Source organism: Vigna unguiculata, chromosome 9, assembly GCF_037176805.1.
Source record: "Vigna unguiculata cultivar grain cowpea cultivar isolate G323 ecotype 2 chromosome 9, ASM3717680v1, whole genome shotgun sequence".
NCBI classification, from domain to species: domain Eukaryota; kingdom Viridiplantae; phylum Streptophyta; class Magnoliopsida; order Fabales; family Fabaceae; genus Vigna; species Vigna unguiculata.
Window position 1 is genome coordinate 16921206 of NC_140800.1, and position 24959 is coordinate 16946164.

Genomic DNA, 24959 nt, shown 5'->3' on the forward strand with positions numbered 1-24959 from the left:
AGGTGACAGTAGCGCAATGGCGACGTCGGTGAGCAGTGACAGCGCAATTGGCGTGGTGAATTTAGGAGAGAGAGGCCACGTTGGAACTCCGACCCATGGTGGCAGCGGAGAGACGACGAAAACGGTGAGGCGACGACACCGGCGAGGTAATGGCAAAGATATGGCAATTTCTGTGAGAGCAGCAGCGACGTGGTGATTTCTGTGAGAGAGGCGACGGGGAAGTTTCTGAATTTGGGGAAAAAAAGGTGAGGTGCAATTTCAAAATACCACGCACTTTACCGAAGGATATAATCCATCGGTAAGTACGCGACTCCGTCGGGGCTAATTTCACATAAACATTACCGACGGATGAATCCGTCGAAAACTGGGTTCAAAATTCCATACAGTCATTACCGACGGATTAATCCGTCGGTAATGTTAATCATGGGTGTCCATCGATAATTCCGTCGGTAAATGGCAAATACCGATGGATATATATCCGTCGGTATTAATTTGTCGCTAAATGATATTTCTTGTAGTGGGAGATCGCGAATTTCGTGGATAATATCATTAAGCATAGCAGTAGATGCATCTTGGGTAGGCTGAGGCGGTGGAGATGGTGTGCGATCATCATGAATAGGTGCATCCTGCATATCACGTTTATGAATCCATTCACCATTTTGGTTTTTTACAAAACCAAAGGAATGAATCACTTCAGCACCAATTGGACCTGTTCTCCAATTAATCTCCTCAAATGGTTCATCTTCTAGAGGAACATTAAACTTAATCAAAATGTCAATAATATGATTAGCATATGGTAAATGGGCATTGTCTCTTAATGCCTTTTTCATGCGATATCTAATCACATGATCCCAGTTAAGCTGCCTTCTGGTCAGCATTGCCCACATTAAGATAATGTCTTCTTTAGTAGCTTGGGCAAGGTTATTTGATCGGGGCACCAGGCATCGACATAAGATGTAGTGCAGGATACGTGTTTCCACTTTCATTTGCCCTGCCGGTAATCTTCCTCCAATATTTACATTGTCACAACAAATCATCATTTTTGCATTGTGACTCGAATAATCATCTCTCCATTCCTCCACCATGTTTCCCTCAAAACAGACCCCTTGAGTGCCCAATCTTGACATGCTTAACTTCACTAAGAATAACCCCTTCATCAATAATTTGTAAATTGGAATAAAATACTCTAACTAACTCCGGATAATAACATTGACTATTAGTCAAAAAAGGTAATAATCCCAAGTTGTGCATTATATCATAGCACTCAAAGTTTTTCTCAGCAATAAAATCATCAGGATATCTGGGTTCAATAATATCTCTAGAGGAAAATTTTGAAGTATACCTCTCATATTGTGCTACGGAAGAGAATAATCTCTGTGGTTATGAAGGTGCAATTATTTCTTCAAGTTCGTTGACAGCGGCACCATGGCAGCGGCGAACACGGACTTGAGTCTTGCGTTTCCTTGAAGATTTAGCCATTTTTGGGTGTTTATGAAGATTTTAATCGGTGGGTTTTGTAGAGAATTGAAAATGAGAAAGATTGCAATGGATGGGAGGTGATTTGGTTAAGAAATGAAGGCACAATGGTGAAATCACGGAGGAGAGAAAGGGGGTGCGGGTTGGGTTTTTGGTGTGCAGCGGCGGAGAGAGAAAATGTTGTATTTATAGTGGAAGACGACGCGTAATCGATTACAGGGTTTGTGTAATCGATTACGACGTTCAAAATAATTTTCCAGGGGCTCCTAATAGAGGTGTAATCAATTACAGGGTTTCGGTAATCGATTATGAAGGCAAAAATTAATTTCCAGTGGCTCCTGTTAGAGTTGTAATCGATTACAGAGTTTCTGTAATCGATTACCAAGGCAAATATTACTTTCTAGTGGGTCCTAGTAGAGGTGTAATCAATTACAGGGTTTCTTTAATCGATTACCAAGGCAAAAATTATTTTCCAGGTCTCGTGGTGGTTCGTTAATCGATTGCCGTGTTTCTGTAATCGATTACCTATGTAGAAATAATTTTGCAGGTGCTCCTGTTAATCGATTAGAGCTGTGTTGTAATCGATTACCAAGGTAGGATTTATGTTTGAGGGGGTTCGTGTTACTTCAGTAATTGATTACAGGCTTTGGTAATCGATTACCTTCGTATGAGATGTCCAAATTTTGTTCATGGTAATCGATTACACTTGAAAGTTTGCATTTCGTGTAGTGTCGGGATGTGGTATTTATAAGCATAGTAGTTCCACAATTATTGAGTGAATCAAGAAAGAAAAAATTATAAAACTTGAATTCATTACGTACATATACAATTGTCATATTCAAATAGTACACATACATAGTACAATATTCTCCCATAATGTGATAACTTTATTTGACAAAAACATTGTTCAACGGTGGCTGCCTGTGCCGCATGGTGGCCTTCGTGTCGGTCGTCAAGGTCGTCTCTCAGGTTGTGGGGGAGGAGGGGGTGACTCACTTTCGTCATCAGTATCTTCCACTTCCACAGATTCAGAACCTTCTTCTGAAACATTAAATGGAATTTTTGGTCTGTAGTATGGTTGTGAAGATGAGACGCCTCGGTATGCAAATGGTGGAGTTAGTGATGATGTCCAAAACATTTGTGATGGAACACCCCCATAGCTGGATATGAAGTCGGGACTTGTTGAGATGACGATGAAGGATGCATTCTTTGATCCCAATTCCCAAAACCAGCAGTTAGATTTTATGACTGAAGGAGGTCGGCAAAGGGTGTATCTGGACGAAGCTGCTGATGTGAATGCGGATTCTGATATTGCTCCGGCATGTCATACTAAAACAAAATTAAAAATTAATTGATATTATTGAAAATCAATTACAAAAAAAACTTTAATTAACATGTAGTGAATAAAAAAATGATTCTCACTTCATCATCGGATGATTGCACAATAGGCGTGATATACCGGATGGTATGATTTATGTACCATTGCATGTAGGGCGAGTTATCACGCAGATGGCCACTTTTGGTGAAAAGTTCGCCCTGAACAATGGAATTATGACGATTATTCCATAGCAAGATAAACCGATGGTGATATTGCCTCCAATTAATTTCTCCCATTCCTCGGAGATCAATTCGGTGAACCTCATCCAGGTTCATCCGGTCGGATGGGATGTTTTGTCGCCAACTAAACTGTCTGACTACCCGGTCAACTTGGTGAAATTCAACAGTCAAAAAACATATAAGAGGAACCAATGCCCGAATAATTGGAGAAACATTTATGATTATCATGTGACTAACATGTGGTTGTCGCTATGGTGTCCATAAAAACTGCAAAAATTAATGTTGATATTTAAAAAAAAAACAAAGGGAATTTCAAGAAGAAAAATAGTAGAGCATTGGTGATAATGAACCTGCTTTTGTTGAATTTGATCAAATTTTTTTCGGAACCCCACCACAGTAGTTTGGTCATGGAACACGGAACGTGTTTGGCAACACCACCTCACACTTAAGGGGAACACAAGGCCAGCCACAATCTCGTCCTCCGTGACTGGTTGTATTTATGGAGAGATGCATGTAAATCTCTCCCACGCCCAACAATGCAACAATAACATGCATCCACCAATGTTGTCTTGTTGAAATTTTGTGTTGTGATCCAGTGAACGATAAAGGCATGCCAATACTGCGGAACCCCAACTAAAATTTGAAATATGATCCAATTCTCTTCACAATGGCAAGAACATAAAGTGCACAAGATTGGCTGATGTATCTGGCATCAACATGCTGCCAATCAATATGAGGATGTGTGCTCGTGCATACTGTCCAATGGTAGCCAGGGTTGCGTCATCCGATAATTCTCGGAATCTACTATTTAGCCATGATAGCTTTATGCGGTTCCTTGTAATCATATTTTCGGGTGGAATATCCCCCAATAAATCTTGACACAATTGCAGCAGGTTTCCAGAACTTCCACCGGTGACGGGTTCACCATCAATTGGCACCCCCAGTTGTAGTGAAACATCTTCCAGGGTAACAGTTGTTTCTCCTAGTGGCATGTGGAAGGTGTGAGTTTCAGTCCTCCACCTTTCACATAATGCTGTTACCATGAGGTGGTTAATCTCCATATTACTCACTTTTAAAACGTGACCAAAACTAGTTGCATCAATTAACATTCTGACCCTAGGGTCAATAAGATCTGTATGTTTTAAAATCCAGATAGAATGGCGTCGTGGCCAGAGGACTCTCTCGTTTCCTTCCCAAATCTGGTTGGTGATGTGATCGTATTGATGACGCAATACAGACAAGTTTGCTGGCAGGTTGTTGTTCTGAGCCATAATAAACTACATAAAAGTATAAGAAAATATTACCAGAATATCATTTAAAGTTAATCACTAACAAAACAAACACAAAAAAAATTATCATAAAATTGACCGAACCTGTTAGATTGACGGAGGAGAAATTAATTTTGATACGCTGCAAATCCAACTACAATGGCAAAGCAATGAAGTATGTTGTGATGTGAAATAACTCTTGCACCTACCATGGCTATTTAAACTACCTCACCATACTATTCACTCACATGCCTCACTTTTCATATTTCTCTCTCTCACGTACCAAATGACTTGTCTTAAAAATAGCAACCTATTTTCCTACACCTCTATGCACACCACGACATGGCTTCTTCTATTCACCACACAAACCTTCTCTTCAATAATAATAACTTTCTGAAAGAATCTCACACTATTTTTTAAAGTTGTAGATGCATGAAAGATTCCCTCTCACACCATTATTGTGAATAATATCATGCACAACAAAAAAGGATGCATTATTTTGAATAGTAATGTGCAGAAGCGTGATTTATTGTGAGTGCAGAAGCGTGAAGTTGAAATAGTATTATGGCAGGTGCAGTAGTCCAGGAATCACGCTGAAGCGGAGAATCAAAAGGTGTAAGAAGAAAACGTCATGGGGGTGCACATTTTTGAAATTGAAAGTGTAGGGGGAGTGCATGTTTTCTGAATAGAAAACATGTGGGGGGTGCACGTTTTCTATTAGAAAACGTGTGGGGGGTACACGATTTCTCTAAGAAAACGTGTAGGGGGTGCACGTTTTCTTAAAAAGAGATTTTTTTTTTCTTTTCGCACCCCCAACCCACTCCTTTCGCACTCCAACCCACTCCATTCGATTCTGCAGACTAAAACGCTTATATATTCTACCACACTACCATTGCTTCTTCTATCAAAACTTCTCTGCATACCAAGCTTCATGTCTCAAATATCCTGATCTATTTTTCCATCTCAAATATCTGGATCTATATTTCCATACCAACCTTTTCATAATGAGTTCGTGGAATTATGGAGGATCTTCTTCGTCTAATCCAATCGAGGACGAACCTGTCATTCCAGACATTGTCGAAGAGTTTACTTTCGATGATTTTATGAAGACAATGCAGATGATCAAGAAATTGTTCCAGTTCCTCCTATGGATTACAATCCCTATGGGGAAGTCGAACTACAAGAACGCATGCAATTCGATTCAAAAGAGGTAACAATGTCTGCCATCAAACATTATCACCAATGGATACAGCTTCAATGTGGTAGAATCAAAACCGCATCTTTATGTTGCACGATGCATCCATTACAACAATGAATGTCAATGGCGTGTGAGGGCTAGTTATAGTAAAATCTGACATCATTGGGAAATCAAGTCCATTGATGGTACACATACTTGTTTCTCTACATTAATTTCACAAGATCACTGCAATCTGGATTCGACCCAAATTGCTTCCATTGTTTTTCATTTGGTCCGCACAAATCCAAGTATTCGCATCAAAAGCTTGGTCGCTGACATCAAAAGTCGTTACGGATACACGGTCACATATAGAAGAGCATGGATTGCGAAGGAGAAAGCAATTACAATGGAGTATGGTGATTGAGACCAATCTTATAATGAAGTTCCCAGATGGTTACTAACTGCCAAACAAACCAATCCTAGGACAATTTTTCAACTTTCCGGTCCTCCAATTAATGTTGATGTTGAGGATAGGAGTTCTACATACATTATGGAACATTGCTTCTAGACATTTGGACCATGCATTGAAGGTTTTAAGTATTGTAAACCTGTTGTTCAAGTGGATGGAACCTTTTTAACAGGCAGATATCATGCCACCTTGCTAACTGCAATTGCTCAGGATGGAAATAGAAACATATTTCCTTTGGCATTTGCAATAGTAGAAGGTGAGACAAATGAGGCATTGATTTGGTTTTTTCAACTACTACGAGAGCATGTAACTCCTCAACCAAATCTATGCCTAATTACTGATAGAGGCAAGGGAATTTTGTCAGCCCTACGATTGGAAGAAATTGACTGGGAATCAGACAATCTTTACTCTATCTACTGCATACGTCATTTGGGTTCCAACTTCAACAACCGTTTTAAAAATGCCGATCTCAAGAAACAATTCATTCACTTGGGTACGACGTTTTCCTAACTTTAAATTCCACATGCACAAAATATTTCCTATAAACATAATATTTTTTCATTTCATTTTATATTTCTTTTTCATAGCTTATGAAGTCAAACAACCTACCGTGCAAGCAAAACTTTCAGCTATGAGGTCCCAATTCCCACAAGCAGTAGCTTGGATTGATAAAATCCCCTTACATAAGTGGTCTCAGGCTTATGATGGGGACGTAGGTACACACACATGACAACAAACTTGGCGGAGTACATGAACTCTGTGCTTAAGGGGGCTCGCTCATTACCTATCTGTGCACTATTGAAAATTACATTTCAAAACATAAATGCTTGGTTTGTTGAACGCGGCTTAAAGGCAGACTCTATGTTAAGAGCTGGCCATCAATATCCAGAAGATGTCACAGCCTTGCTCCAACAAAATCAACAGAAATCTGCATATTGACATGTTCAACGCTACGATCGAGTAATTCAGAATTCGAGGTGCAAGAGATATTGAGCCCCCATCACTATCGACCAAAACCAATCTCATTCACTGTCAGATTAAATGATTGGTGGTGTGATTGTGGTCACTTCCAAGCTAGTCGATTACCCTGTCATCACGTCATAGCTGTTTGTTATTTTGGTCATATGCCACTTTCAAATTTTATCGATCCAGTTTACACCCTTGATAACATAAATAAGGCTTATCAAGTCCAATTCCACCCCCTGCGAAATGAGGACTATTGGTCAACATATACAGGTCCTAATTTCACTCCAGACCCCCAAACTAGGCGCAAGGCTTCGGGACGACCTACAAGGACTAGGATCCATAACGAAATGGATCAACCCGTTACGGATAAGCCAAAAAAATGCTCTTATTGTCACACTAAGGGTCATCATAGGGGACAATGTCCATTTCGCCAATAATTTGTACATTTTTTATTTCAATTAATTTATTTTTTAATGTTTTTTTCTTCTTTCTATAATGTCAAAACTAAGACAATTTTTTATGAACATTAATATTTCTTATGCCTTCATCAACTATAAGTTGAAATACTTTATTCTTTGATGGACCAAAAAACTGTATAAAATCAGAATAAATTATTATGCTCGCCTCTATATCCAATTCTAATTTAATCACCTTTTTTTTTAAAAAATTTGGACTGTAATCGATTACAATACCTTTGTAATCGATTACAATTCACTCGAACATAATGCATTAACCATGTAATCGATTACACTTCGTCTATAATCGATTACATTACACCCAGAAAACTGCAACGCATGCAGTAATCGATTACAACATACAATAATCGATTACTGAATCAAAAACGTAACCCCCTGCACGATTTCATGTAAAAATGTGCAGCCCCCCAACGATTTCCTTTGAAGATCGTTCACCCCCCACACGATTTCGCTTGTTGACAAATTCTCACCAAACAACGTTTGGGGGCTACACAATTTCTTCATACGAAAACGTGCACTTCCAGAACATTTTGCCTACTTCCGTAATTTTTTGAAAATCTGCCTACTTCCGTAATAAGCCAAAGTCATTTGCCTAGAAGGGAAAAAAACCGCTTTTGGGTCTTTCTTCTTTAGCATTCAAGTTAACTTTTATGTTGTTAAGTTATACGTTAGGTAATGGAAGGAAATCATGGGCCCACATTCAACAATGGTTTTTGGGGTCCAAATTCACATAAACACATATGTATTAATTTTCCTTTATTTATGCTTTTGGGTGCAATATTGTAACGTGTTTCTTTTAGGTATTTATAAAATAGGGAAATTGTTATTTTAATGGTAATCAATATTGATTATTTTTTGTATAGTCTCGTTTTATTAATTTAGAAGGTGTAGTGTAGTTTCACAAATGTTTTTTCCGCTTAGGTTTGCTTGTCTAAAGAAATTAAAGATTTATTAATTACAATAATGTAAAAAGATCATCACAAAGTTAAAGGTTTTCACATTTTTATAGTTAGAATAATGTAAATATTAGGTTAAAATACTCTATTGGTCCTCATTTTTGTACCAAAATCTCAATTTGGTCATCGTATTTTTATTAGTCTCAATTAGGTTCACATTTTTGTTAATTAGTATCAATTAGGTCCTTTCTATTAGTGTAGAACTAACACTGTTAAGTAGGTGCCATGTGTCAGCTCCTCATTTTTTTGAATTTTTTGAATTTTTTTTTGAATTTTTTTGAATTTTTTTTAAAATAATTATGCCACGTGTCACGTTTGTAGTGTGTCATGTGTCAACCTAATATGGTGACACGTGTCAAATTATTGTATGAATCTCAATTTGGTCCTCCTATTTGTTAATTTGATTTGATTTGAGTCCCAAATTTTTTAAAAATTTTCAATTTTAGGTGCTCCAAGTTTAGACCAAATTTTACTTTTATATAATGTTATGATTATTTTTATTAAAATTGATATTTTTATTAAATATTTTAATAATATTAATTGTATTTAATGTTAAAATTTTAAATATATTTATTTTAATTTGTTATAAAATTGTTTCAAAATTTTACATTTGAATTTATAAAATTGTTATTTTTAAGCCAACTCTAAAATATTGTTGATATAGAATGTTATACAAATATTTCGAATATAAATTTATTAATCTATATATTTATAATTTTAAAATAAAATTTAAATAAAGTTTAATGTAAAATATAAATTTAAATAAATTAAATATTGTTAAAAATATGTAATAGAAATATCACTTGTAATAAAAGTATCATCATTACATTTATATAAAAATAAAATTTGGTCTAAATTTGGAGTGCCTAAAATTAAAAATTTTAAAAAACAATTGGGACTCAAATCAAATCAAATTAACATATATGAGGACCAAATTGAGATTTTGGTACAAAAACAAGGACCAACAAAGTATTTTAATCTCAATATTATGTTTATCAAAACAACAGTGACTATAAAAACTTTGATCTTATTTTTAAGAGAAGGAGGAAAATGGCTAGATGTGACATATTTTAGTGTTTTTTCGTCCCACGAGCGATGTTATCTTAAAACAAGATTAAATAAAAATATTTTCTTTTAAACAAAATAAATAGTGGCTTGTGTGTTTTGTTTGGATAACCTTGGAGTTTCATTTATTAAACTCATGTGCTTAAGTTTACTTGAATTAATGATGTCGAGTGTTATTTGTCGTGTCTTATTTTACTGAAGTTCGTTTATATATCATTAATTCTTGTTAGCTTACCCTTATTTGTTTGTTTTATGTGTTGTTTATTTTATGTGTTGTTTGTGTTTGTGCGATGATCGTATGACGTGTGTGTTATACGGGAGCAGGTGATAAGTAGATGCTTATGGAGTGGAGCAGATTGATGAGAAGATGGGGTGAAATCGGGATTTTATTAATTTTCATTAAGTTGTTTAAATTATATATTAAAGATGTGAAAATAAATCTTTTATTTGTCATGGACATTTGAAAATTGTCACAATCAATGTTTTGAATTACGATATTTAATAAGTTAAATTCTAGATTTTACATAAGTACGTTTTATTGATTATTTTTTTCCGCGTTTTGAGTAAGATGAATAATTAAATACGACAATTTAATGTTATCATATTTTATTTTATTTAAATTAGTAATATCCGGCCGGGATGCTACACATTCCACACCGCTAGGCGCTACACTAGTAGTGTGATAACTTTCTAGTTTTTGCACTTCACCACAAGTTTTTAGATCCCAAACACTCTTGGCACACATCCAAAAATACACAAAATGGGTTCATAAAGGTCAATTCAACACAACCCAAGCCTATAATATCATACATCATATTTGTCGCAACTGAGATCGCGACAGGATGACGAAAATAATTTAAAAAAGTACAGAGGAGTCGCCACCATAGTTTATTATGGAAAACTATAGAAAAACCTTAAAAGAATGGTCTTTGAAACCAAATTTGGATTCGGGAGTCGGTTACGTGTGAGGAAGGTATTAGCACCCCACAACGTCCGTCTTAAGACGGTTCCCTCTTTAATTAAGTGTGCAAGATAAAATTTAATGTTTAAAATATGTGTTTCCCCAAAAAATTAAACAAAGTAAAAAACACATACAAAATAATAAAGATTAAAAACAAAATTATTTGTTTTATTTTTTGGGCCCGACGAGGATTGTACCTCGTTCCTACGTATTTTCATTTGGAAAACCATGGATAAAGTAGTTCTTTAAAAAGGTTGTTTGATATCATTATTATTTTCTAAATTTTAGATTTTTATATGTATATTTTTATTAATATCAACAGAACCCGAGATTCTACATAATAAAAGATTTAGTTATCAAGCAAATCTAAGATTTGACATGATATTTAAAATGATTTTATAATTTTTATTTTTTATTATTATTAATTTAAAAATAAAATTAAAAGCCTATGAAGGGGTGTTTTGATTATCAAGCAAGTCTGAAACTTGACATGATATTCAATACTTATATAAAAGAAATAATATAATTTTTTATCTTTTTTTTAATATTATCTTTTTTAGGGAGAATTAAAGCCTTTAAAAGAAACCTTTTTAATTATCAAGATAAATAGCATTCCTAATAAAGGGAAAAATAATGGTTTAGCATATCAATGACAAACCCAAATCATTTAACGTGCGAACCCCGAACATACAACAGGTTAATCGATCATACATTTGATATTATAAGAGAATCATGAATAACATTAGAAGCAAAGAGAGTTTACCTTTCAAGATACGAATAGAGCAAAACTGACCGAAAGGATAGTAAGGTGACCCCCTTTTACGTGTGTGCTCTAGTAATAAAAAGAAGAGGGGGTTTTCGAATTCTTTTCTGTGTCTTGCATTGGAGAAATTTTGTACTTATATAGGCACCTTCGGATACCACTCAAATCCTAGTCTTTAGTTATAATCAAATATATGAGGAATGAATTGGTCCTGATGACACATATTATAGAAATTAAATGGTCACATAATATCCGCGATATTGATTAACAAAATATTGCATGTAATTACTAGAATCATATTTTCTGTCACATAAAGATCGTGATCAAATCATAACATATTATTCATATAATTGATCCTAATTATTACTAGAAATATTTTCTTCTAACTATTAAAATCATACCATCTCATTTGAAATATGCTTATCTTGAGAGGGATGGGAAACTCCCTGTTATTATATCTGTCTTGCTTACTGATGAGCAGGAACAAAAGCTATTGCAGGTTATCAAAGATCACAAGAGAGCAATAGGTTGGACTTTGGCAGATATTCCTGGTATTAGTCCTTCTTTCTGCATGCACAAAAATACTCTTGGAGGAGGATGCTAAGCCAGTAAGGCAACCTCAGAGGAGATTGAATCCTCAACTGATGGAGGTTGTGAAGAAGGAAGTCACCAAGTTACTACAAGCAGGTATTATATATCCTATTTCTGACAGCACTTGGGTGAGTCCTGTACATGTGGTCCCCAAGAAATCTGGGATCACTGTGGTCAAGAATGAGAAGAACGAGTTGATTCCTACTCGTATTCAGAATAGTTGGAGGGTTTGTATTGATTATAGAAGACTAAACTAGGCCACCAAGAAGGACAACTTTCCTTTACCATTCATGGACCGATGTTAGATCGATTGGCAAGTAAGTCTTATTACTGTTTTCTTGATGGATTCTCTACGTATTTTCAGATTTGTATTGCCCCAGAGGATCAACATAAGACTACCTTTACTTGTCCATTCGATACATATGCTTATAGGAAAATGCCATTTGGCCTTTGCAATGCTCCTGGAACATTTCAACGATGTATGATGAGTATTTTTACAGATTTGTTGGAGCATTGTATTGAGGTTTTTGTGGATGATTTTAGTGTATATGGTTCATCTTTTGATCACTGCTTGTCTAATCTTGCTAGAGTCTTGGAGAGATGTGAAGAAACTAACCTTGTTTTAAATTTTGAAAAATGTCATTTTATGGTGGAACAAGGTATAGTTTTAGGTCACATTGTTTCCAAGAATGGTATATCTGTAGATCCTGTTAAAATTGATATTATTTCACAATTGCCTTACCCATCTTCTGTGAAAGAGGTTCAATCTTTTCTTGGACATGTAGGATTTTACAGGAGGTTTATCATGGAGTTCAACAAAATAGCCAACCCTCTCTCCTACTTACTACAAAAGGATGTACCATTTGACTTTGGAGAGAGGTGAAAAGATGCTTTTGATACTTTGAAAAAGGCGCTCACCACCACTCCTATCATCCAGCCACCTGACTGGACATTACCATTTGAGTTGATGTATGATGCATCAAACTCTACAGTAGGAGCGGTACTTGTACAAAGAGATGGGAAGCTACCACATGTGATATATTATGCTTCCAAAACATTGGACACAACGCAGGCTAACTACACCACAACTGAGAAGGAATTATTGGCTGTTGTATTTGCCTTGGACAAATTCAAACCATATATACTTGGTTCCAAGGTAATTGTTTACACTGATCATGTACCATTAAAATTTCTTCTGAAGAAAGCATATTCGAAGCCAAGGTTGATTAGATGGATGCTACTGCTCCAAGAGTTTGACATTGAGATTCGAGATAGAAGTGGGGCACATAACTTAGTAGCCGACCATCTTAACAGGATTGAAAATGGAGAAGATAACATTCCTATTCAAGATGACTTTCCTGATGAAGTCCTCCTAACATTGACTACTATGAAAGGTATGTTTCCTGAACCTTGGTTTGTTGACATTGTTAACTATTTGGTTGTTTCTACTATTCCTCCTTCCTTCTACTAGTATGAAAGAACCAAGCTAAAAAGTGAGGCAAGGTAGTATATCTTGGAAGACCCAATCTTATGGCGCATTGGTAGTGACCAAGTCATAAAGAGGTGTGTTCCAGATATTAAGATACCTTATGTGCTTGAGTTTTGTCATTTGTCTCCTTTTGGTGGACATTATGGCACACAAAGAACAGGTAGGAAAGTGTTGGATTGTGGATTATATTGGCCTACTATATTTAAAGATGCATAGAGGGTGTATGAAAATTGTGAGCAGTGCCAAAGGGCAGCCAAATCCATTACAAGAAGGAATGAAATGCCTCAACAACCCATGCTATATTGTGAGGTATTTGATATTTGGGGTATTGATTTTATAGGTCATTTTCCTCCTTCTTTTGGGTTTTCTTATATTTTGCTTGCTGTAGACTATGTCTCCAAATGGGTGGAAGCCATAGCTACAAGGCAAATGATTCTCGAGTTGTCATGAGTTTTGTCAGGTCTAACATTTTCTGTAGGTTTGGGATACCACGTGCCATCATTAGTGACCAGGGGACTCATTTTTGTAATAAGCTGCTTGAGAACATGTTGAAGAAGTATGGGGTGACACATCACATTACTACACCATATCACCCCAAAACTAATAGGCAAGCAGAGATCTCTAATAGGGAGATTAAAAAGAGACTAGAGAAAGTAGTGAAGCCTAGTCGAAAGGATTGGGCCACAAGATTGGATGATGCACTTTGGGCACACAGGACAGCCTACAAAGCACCTATAGGTATGTCGCCTTTTAGGGTGGTTTTTGGAAAGGCTTGTCACTTACCTGTGGAGATTGAACATCGGGCCTATTGGGCCGTGAAAGCATGCAATTTGGATTTGGAAGAAGCAGGGATAGAGCGAAAACTTCAGTTGCAAGAACTAGAGGAGATTAGGCTTGCAGCCTATGAAAACTCAAAGTTCTACAAAGAGAAAACCAAAAAGTTTCATGACCAAAAGCTTGTGGCTAGAAAGGATTTCAAGGTAGGTCAGAAGATGTTACTATACAAATCCAAGCTTGGTCACATTAGTGGTAAGTTGCGCTCCACTTGGGAAGGACCATTCATTGTTACAGAAGTCTTCCCTTATGGAGCAGTGGAGATCAAGGAAGAATCCTCAAAAAGAACTTTTAAAGTTAATGGGCATTGTCTTCGGATATTTAATGGAAATCAAGATATGGTGAATAAGACGATGGATGGGATGAACTTGACTTCTCCCGCATACCTTCCGCCTTGAGGAGGTAAGTACATTTTATACTTTTTCTTTGCATTATATATTGAATACATTGAGGACAATGCATGGATAAAGTGTGGGGGTGTGGGGAGAAAATTTATTTTCCCCCTTTTCTGATTTTGTTTTCTTTTTGTTTTGTTTTTTCTTTTCTAAGTTTATTTTCTGTTTGTTTTCTTTAAAAAAAACAAAAAATAAAATAAAATTCTGCTTTCAATAAAACATATTGACATTGGATTTTGGGATTTGATTCACTAATTGGAACGCTCATAATTCTGGGAAAATAAAAGTCATGTGCTATGAGTGGATTATTTTCTATGATTTACTAATTGAGTTGATTTGAGAGTTTCTAGAATAAATCTTTTGTGAAAGAGTTTTTTTACCTTGTGAGTTTTGAGCTTTATTGTAAAGGATGGACTACCATGAGTCATTCCTATTGTTCTTGTGTGACTTGCTCATGTTTTGTGTATACTCAAAATGTTTAGCGTGATTCTTTTGTTTTGCATCTTAGGTGAACATGCATGATTTGATATGACTGAGGCATTTCTTGTTTTTAGCTACTTGGCCAAATAAGCTAACCATGACATTAATCCATTGGTAGTCCTTTGAGCTTTAAACCTCTTTTTCTTGTTTTGAGCATATTGCTAAACCTTAAAAAGAAAAAGACCAAGTTTTTTCCTTACCTTAGGGAGAAAGAAGGAGCTAGTGGATTATGTAAAGATTGGTTGAGAAATAAAGTGTGGGGGTGAGTATTTCCCCCATAAAGTTATAAAAATGGCAAAAGCAAAAAAATTGTTGATGATAGAGTGTTTAAATGAAAAATGATTGCTTTCTGAAAAAGAGCAAAAAAGGATAAAAGAGAGAAAAGACAAAAATGATTGTTTTTGAAACTATGCTCCATAATTCTTTCTACCTTACTATTTTAAAAACACACAAATCCTAAAGTTTTTCCTACCTTTGCCTTAGCCCCATTATAACTTGTGAAAAGTCCTCATGATCTTTGAATGCATGTTTCTGAAAGTTGTGAATATTAGAGTCTTGCTAAGCATTGGGAGTGTTTACTTGCACGGGTATTTTGAGTGGAAACACAAGCCAGAACACTTGAGCGAATTTTGGTGAGAAAATATACATTTAACTAGAGTGTTTCTCTTTCATTTTTGATTATCTTTTAAACTCAAAAGATTAACTCATGTGTGAAAAATAGAATCTTTCCGTTTGTATGTGCATGACAACATGATTTCTAGAAGATTGATTTGTTTCTATTTGTATTCATTCCTTTAATCCAGTGAAGATATGGAATAACAGACCTCGAAAATAAGTTATGAAATTGCTAAATTTTGCCCAAGAGTGCAAAAGGATAAGTGTGGGTGTGTGATGAGTTCAAATTTTTGCCCTCATTTAATGTGTAAATTTGGGGATTTAATAGAATGTTTGTGCTTAAGAATTGATTTAATTACGATTTGTGATTATTGGATTTATTGAGTCGTAAGCTAAAAATTGCATAAAAATTGATTTTAGTTGCATAAAATATTATTGGATATTTTCACGTTTGTTAATGCAGCTGAAGTTTAATTTGGGTCATTAAAAGTTTGGATTTGAAATATTCAAAGTTACAAAATAAGTCCAAAATCAGAAAATTTTGGAAAAGAATAAATCAGGAGCTAAATGCAGCCCCAGATTTTATTTACACACTCCTCTTGCAAGTAGACCACAAAAGAAAACCTGTTCTGCGTTGCAGAGAGTCGATATACCAACAGTTTGTAACCATTTTGTGAAGAGGGTTCTAATATGAAACTTGCATGTGAAAATCAAATTGCATTCCGTGAATGCATGAATGGAAAAGACTCATATATTTTCTTAACAAATCATGTGAAGTGTATACTTGAATCTCTAGATGGACAAATGGTATGAAACCAAAAAGGTTGCCCCATGTTATATACATGAAGCAAAATATATGACTCAAATGAATTGGTGTGGGAACCTTGTTTAACATAAAAAAATGTTTAAAAAATGATGGCAATGTATCAAAACTTTGAACAATGTGCAGAAACCTTTGCAAGGTGTGGGAACCTTGGCAAGGTGTGGAAACCTTGACTTACATAGAAACAAGGTGTAGGAACCTTGGCAAGGTGTGGAAACCTTGACTGACACAAGAGAACCATGATGATTATAATTAGATATATTATTATTTTTTTCATTTTTTTTGAAAAAGAAAGATTCGACAACCACTCATATGAATGAAGATGGTTTCAATTCGCGAAAGTGACAAGAATTTTTTCATTTCATAAAAAGAACTATAATGCATGTACATGATGCATGATGATTAAGACATGTTATGAATTTTTCTTTTTGAGCATTTAGATGATTTATGCATACATGAATGTGCTAACATAATTTGATATGTGCATGAATATGCTAATATGATATATGCATGAATATGTTGGCATGTATGTGATTTTTTTGAACCAAATACTACATAGAACTTAATTTTTCTAACACATGTTTATATTTTTTTGTTTGACAATTGATGTCATGTGTATGAATGCATGTAGATGCTAACACCTGTTATGAATTTTCTTTTTATGAATGCATGAGTATGTTGATGCTTTTTATTACTTTTTTTTAACATTTACATTATCTGTGCATAAAAATGTTGACACATGCTATGAATTTTTTTTTAACATTGATTATGATGTGTGATAATGTTGTTATGTTTATTTCGAGCATGCATGGTGAAAGATAATATTGGCATGACTAATGATTTTTTTCTTTTTGCACACTATTACAATATTAGTGTATGATGCCCATGTTATGATTTGTTTTTACATGAACCAAGTTGAAACTTTGATGTATGAATTAATGTATGAGTGCATGATAAAAGTTCCTTTGTTTGTTAATATTTTTTTTCACAAAAGTGAATGATGTATGTATGATTAAATATGAATCTATACATGAAGCATGCCCTTGTGTATTTTTAACCCTTTTACATTGTATGAAACCTATTTCAATCCCAATTTGTTGTTATTTTTAGATTTATGGAATCCTTTTGTTTTTGATTTTTTTCTTTGAAAAATATTCCTTGGTCTGATCAGTTTATTGAGAAACTCTTTTTTGTATCGTTGCTTTTTGAACACTATGAAATTGCCAAACTTCTTGGAAGGGATTAGATGAGGTAATTGACTAAGGAGTTGCCCCAATTTGGTAGTTAAGATTTAACTTCAAGACATAAGGTGTGTTTGGGCTTGTCCCAGTTATTGATTAAAAAGATAGAGATTTCAAAATTTGCCCCAATTTGAGAGTATAGATTGGTCTCAGGGTGCAAAATGTGTTTGAGTTTGCCCTAGTTGTTGATAGCATGACAAAGTTGAAAATAATGGGAGACTTCATACTAGTTGCCTCAATGTAAGCTTGACAATCAAAGTCAACCATTGCCCAAATTCAAGATACCGACTATAATGTATGAACAACAAGTGAAATGTCTCCCCAATTTATTTCAAGGTGAGAATAATGAGTAATGGTAGGAGAAAGGTAGATCAAAGTTTAGGCTCAAAGTAGAAAATATTATAGGAAACACACGAAGGATGAAAGAATGAGAGGGCATGACCTTGATTTAACTTGACTACTCATGTTAATTTTGATCTCTATGGAAACATGTCAAACAAAAATAAATTGCCCAGTGTTTGAAAGCAAATCTTTGAACACTTTTTCAATCTTTTTTTTAGACAAACCTCTTAACATGACAAAATATTTTCCTCTAAATTAAAATTTTCGAAAAACAACAACCAATCATTGATTTTTGTGGACTTTATTAGGCTTGTATTGTGGCCAAGGCTAAGGGATATAAAAAAAATGGATAGTGAAGGCTCAAAATAAATGGTATAAAGGTTATTTCAAATAAGGGTCTTTATCTAACGTTGCACCTAAAATTCATTTGACTACCTTTGTTCATCACTTTCTTCCACTCTTCAACTCTTATTTCTCTTTTTTTTTTTTGCATAACCAATTTTTTTGTCTTTCCAAACTTTTTATTTTTTTATTGGCGAATTACAAGTCAAATGAAATAGATGCAAACATTATGTTAACTTCAGTGGGAAGGTGACCCTTGTTCAGGGTAATTAGAAAGAAATTTTGATTTTTTATAGGCTCAAAGTGGGTACTAAAGGAAGATCATTTTTTTCTTGATAAATAAACATGGCCATACATTATTTCAACTAATGATTGTTTTACTTTCAAAAGCTTTAATCCAAAGGGAAAAAAATTCAATCACATTAGAGGTTGTCCCTTGTTTGCCCTTACTTTTTTTGTATTATTTTCCATTTTTTTGTTGTCTTAATTTTTGCCTAGACCGCTCTCTTGGGTGTTCAGTCTAGCGAACTTTTCTTCATTTTTTTCCTTTCCTTTTTCTTTTTTTCTGTGTTCAAAGACTTACTTCAAACTAAATTCATTCTAGGGCACATGCTCTCTTTATGATGATCTTCATGGAATACAAAAGAAAGATTTATGAGGGCAAGGTGACAGGAAATGGGATGGGAAAGGAAATGAATTTGAGCAATTCCATGTACACCTATTAGACCAATGTTTCAAAAGCATGCCACTTTTCATAAAAAAAATCTATTTATTCAACTAACTGATTTGACCAAAGAATAATTTATTTTCTCCTCTTATTTTTTTTCACCTTTTGCAAGATTCCTTGAATTTATTAACAAAAAATGGGAAACAATTAATTTTGAATTTATTATACTGAAAAAATTTTCAAGATGTGGTGTTGATGCATGTTGTTGTTATTCAAAGTGACATGAAAATGCAAGATGTTACAAATTTGGAAACTACCTATACACATGCATGTAAGTGTATGTATGGTATGTACTATGCAAGGTGGCATGAAAAAACAATGGGATGAATATTATGCATTATACATTGTGACATGAATCCAAAGTGGATCCATGCTACGTATCAAGTGAATGTAAAAATGTTATTTACCTTAAAACTATGTGCATGGTACCATGCATGAATGAAGACAAGATGTGGATGTAATGCATGTATGCGCCTCGAGAGGCCCTTATTTATACGTTGATGCAAATATGACACAGTTGAAAATTAACTACTTAATTCTATAAAAATGAAAAGATTAAAAAATTAAAGAAATAATGCATGCTCCCTTTGTGACCTAGAAGGTGTAGAGAAAATCTTTTTTCTGGTCTATGGGCTTTTATATGATTCTTCCAAGGATAGCTCTAAATTATCTCATAGGCCTCTAGAGTTGAAGTCAACCTCAAGACATAATCCACAACGATAGGCATGTCAAGAGGAAGCAAACTCTAGATGAAGTCTTCCCAATAGTCAAGTAGATTCGAGATCTAGCATAACAATCGTTGGACCTTCACTCCTTACGGCTGACTCAGGTATAAGTATAGGATCCCAATATTAAAATGAATGCACTAGCCTACCATGTGTAGTGTGTGAATGGAGCAACCTAAGACTACCCAAACCCACACATGCAAAATAACCAGAAAATTTCCATACAGATATAACAATTGTCTTCTACCCTAGGGTTCAATAATTTCAATAATATAATCATATGAGGACATTAAAGAGTAAACATGGCATCAAGACAAACAAAGATAGATAAATATACATGAAATGAAACAAAAGACAAGGGGAAAACGAATATATAAAAACAACATATATTTTGCACACTCAACTAATAGGATTGACTCTCAAACATCTCCCCAATAGAGTCGCCATCAGTCGCAACCGAGATCGCGGCGGGACGACGAAAATAATTTAAAAAAGTACAAAAGAGTCGCCACCATAGTTTATTATGGAAAACTATACAAAAACCTTAAAAGAATGGTCTTTGAAACCAAATTTGGATTCGAGAGTCGATTACGTGTGGGGAAGGTATTAGCACCCCACAACGTCCGTCTTAAGACGGTTCCCTCTTTAATTAAGTGTGCAAGATAGAATTTGATATTTAAAATATGCGTTGTTCCCCAAAAAATGAAACAAAATTTAAAAATACATACAAAAATAATAAAGATTAAAAACAAAATTATTGTTTTTATTTTTTTGGCCCGACGAGGATTATACCTCGCTCCTACGTATTTTCATTTGGAAAATCAGTGATAACGTAGTTCTTTAAAAAGGTTGTTTGATATTATTATTATTATTTTCTAAATTTTAGATTTTATATATATATTTTTATTAATATCAACAGAACCCGAGATTCTACATGATAAAAGATTTAGTTATCAAGCAAATCCAAGAATTAAAAGCCTATGAAGGAGTGTTTTGATTATCAGGCAAGTCTAAGACTTGACATGATATTCAATACTTATATAAAAGAAATAATATAATTGTTTTTATTATCTTTTTTAGAGAGAATTAAAGCCTACAAAAGAAACCTTTTTAATTATCAAGATAAATAGCATTCCAAATAAAGGGAAAGTGAAGGGTTGAGCATACCAATGATAAACCCAAAATCATTTAACGTGCGAACCCCAAACACATTTAGTCATACAATAGGTCAATCGATCATACATTTGATATTATAAGAGAATCATGAATAACATTAGAAGCAAAGAGAGTTTACCTTTTAGGATACGAACAAATCAAAACTGACCAAAGGATAGTAAGGTGACCCCCTTTTGCGTGTGTGCTCTAGTAATAAAAAGAAGAGGTGTTTTTCAATTTTTTTTCTGTGTCTTGCATTGGAGAAATTTTGTGCTTATATAGGCACCTTGGGATACCACTAATATCCTAGTCTTTAATTATAATGAAATATATGAGGAAGGAATTGGTCCTGATGAAACGTATTATAGAAATTAAATGGTCACGTAAGATCCATAGTATTGATTAACGAAATATTGCTTGTAATTACTAGAATCATATTTTCTATCATATAAAGATTGTGATCAAATCATAATATATTATTCATATAATTGATCCTAAGTTTTGCCAGAAATATTTTCTTCTAACTACTAAAATTGTACCATTCTCTAAAAAAACATTATTATCAGGAACATTTACTTCTAATTATTAAAATAATATCTTCCCTGACTGACAAATCAATGAGACACATCACATAAGTGTAAATGCAAGATATTTATTCAAATTATTATAAAAACATATTGCTCCTAATATTATACCCTTCTCTAAAAATAGAAATTATAAAATGTTCTTTTCTGACATGTCATGTGAAGAGTGTAAATAGCAAATAATGGTTTGAAAATATGTATAAAACATTTGGGCTCATGAAAAAGGTGTGATAATTAAAAACCAATTGATTCTCCCTTCCTTTTCTTTTTTTTCTTTTTTTATGTTAGAATTAAAGTTAAAAACCTAACATATTTTTATTTTCTTTTATTTTTTCATTTAATAAAACAAAATGCATTCACCCTGACGTATATTTTCACCACTTAAAACATGCTAAATCGATTTAAGAAAAGAATACAATTTGCACATAAAGCATGTTCCCAAAATAGAGACTAGACATTGCCACTATTCATGCAAAATCCCATTTTACCTCAACCAACACCTATTACATTCAATTATTCCAATATCACATGCCCAACAAAGTTTATCATCAATATTCAATCACATTCCATACATTAGACCCTTCACAATACCATTTGTCCAATTTATACCCATATTACATGCATTCACAATTAATCATTCATATAAGTATCCCACCTGCACCAACATAACACAAACCACTAATTTTGTTGCGATGTCCCACATCGCCTAGAGGTACATCCTTACCGCCAGGCGGTGCATTAGGTTCTTGGGTAGAACCAGATTTTGCACCTCGTGTTCATATAATCATCATGTAGTAATTTATCATCAAAAAGTGACATATTGTATCAAATAATCCTCAACAAGAATGAAGAAAACAATTATTCAGGAGGACCACGCACCACAAAATCCACAAACCCAGAAAATGAACAATTAATGTTCGCCTCGCTTGGCAGGCCTTGCTTGCCGCCAGGTAGTTCTAGGCATAATCCAAAAAAATGACTCACGTTGGATGCGTCGCCTGGCAGGCCAAGAACATCGCTAGGCGGTTTCTAGGCAAAAACCCAGAAATGTGAAAAACAACGAGAACTGAAGGAAGAAAAGGGAACCCAGGCACAAATATTTCACGAAATGCATTATTGACGCATTAAACAATTAGGTGTAGCTCCCCTTACTTGGAATTCTTGCTCCCAAAGGCACTCCAAGTGTTCCTCTTGCACAACCTTGATCTACTCTTGCTTCTACAACGAACCAACCCTTTAATCCTCCCCTTAGGTCTCTGATTCATGCTCTGAAAATTCCCATCGACTGTCACACTATCACCCCTTCCAAAATCCACTAGAACTACTCTCTCTCACTTTAATTTCAGCCTTGAAAAATAAAATAAAATAAAATAAAACGAAAATGGCTTAATTGTTTTATTTTTTCATTTATTTATGACTTCAACTATAATATTATTATTTGTAGTATTTTTATAAGTATTAGTATTTCTAATTATTAATAATAATATTATTATAAATATTATTTATAGTGATAGTAGTAAAACTATAACAAATATTAGTATTATTATAATAATAATAATAATTGTAATTATTATTATATCTTACTATTATATATTATTACTATTAGTATTATTAACATTATTAGTAGTAAAGTTATTACTCTTATTTGTAATATATAATATTATTACTATTATATATTTTTTGTTAGTAATTACGTCTCAATTTTTATTAGATTATGATAAATTACTTTTTTGTCTTAACTTAAAAAAAATGGTATATTGATAAATATATGATTAGTTTAAAATTTTACTCCAATATTTCATTGTTGATGTTTATACCCATTAAATTTGAAAGATTTGTCGACCATTGTCGAATTATGTCAATCTTTGACAAAAAACAAACAAATTAAAGGTATTTTACTTGATTGATTATCTAATTCATTTTATTTAACTCTTAATGTTTCATTTTCTACAACGAACATTATCAAAACAAAATTCGGAATAAGATGAAAGATGAATTTCTTGAACACAATATGGTTATTTACATTCAAAAAAGAATAACTGGAGATTTTTATTCCGAATAAATTATTGATGAGTTCAAAATTTTTTATTATAAATTATTTTGGCTCCTCCAAAATTATTGGTCAAGAACAGTCACGAGTTATTATTATCAACTATAATTAATAATCATTATTACTATCAACTATAAAAATTATTATCATTATTATTAATTATAATTATTTCTATTATTATATTACTATTATTATTATTATTATTAAGAACTATAATTATTATAATAGTTATTATTATTATTATTGTTAGATATACATTTTACTTTTACTTACTATGTAGGAATCATGTTTCAATTACTTGTCATTTTTAATTGTTTTGTTGTTCATTTATCTTTCCATTTGAACAATTATTTCAATTTAAAAAAATAGTTACTAAAATTAGTAAAATAATAAAAGTGAAAAATATTTTTTTTATTATAAATAATTATTTAAATTTAAAATATAATAATTAAGAAGATAAAATTGATAAAATAAAAAAGACACCAAAGATGTTTATCTCTTTATCTATTTAGTTAGTGTATTATTATTATTATTATTATTATTATTATCACTACGGGATATTATTATTATTATTATTATTATTATTATTATCACTACGGGATATTATTATTATTATTATTATTATTATTATTATTATTATTATAATGGTATTATTATTTTTATTATAGTTAGACACACATCTTAATTTTATTTACTACGAAATCATATTTCAATTAGTTGTCCTTCTTAATTGTTTTGTTGTTGATGTATATATCTTTATATATAATTATATATTATTAGTATGCCAACATTACCCTTGGTATTTTGCATTGACATTAATATTTATAGCATAAACATTATTATTGTTATTATTATTATTATTAGTATTCATAGTGATGTTATTAGTATAAGTGTTTTTATTTTAATTATAAAAACATTATTATACTAAATACTTTTGCTAAATATATTTTTAATCTTTTAAAAATTTTATAATTTATAATTTATATTAATATTATTACTATTATTTTTAATGGTTAAATAAATATAATAATAATTATATTATTATTCTAAACATATTTAAAATAAATAAAAAAAGTGTGTGCACACACAAGTCATATACTATTATAATTATTTTGTAAAATCAATTAACTGCACCATATTATGATATTAATTTTATTTATTATATTTAAAACTGAATTTACAACTTCATTTCATTAATAATAACATTTACAACAATATAACTTAATTTTCATGATATTCATTATTTTATTTTTATATTATTGTTATTATTATCAATTATAACTAATTATTGTTATTATTATTATCAGCTCTAATTATAATAATAATAATTATTATTATTAACTATAATTGTTGTTATCAACTATAATTATTATGATCAGTATTACTACCAACTATAAGTATTATTATTATCATTATTAACTATAATTATTTC

The 24959-nt window shown here is 32.9% G+C and overlaps 1 pseudogene; it reads left to right on the forward strand.

Moving 5' to 3' along the window:
• The first annotated feature begins 5305 nt into the window (after positions 1–5305).
• The window catches only part of LOC146883631 (uncharacterized), a 29283-nt pseudogene continuing 9629 nt past the window's right edge, over positions 5306–24959 (forward strand).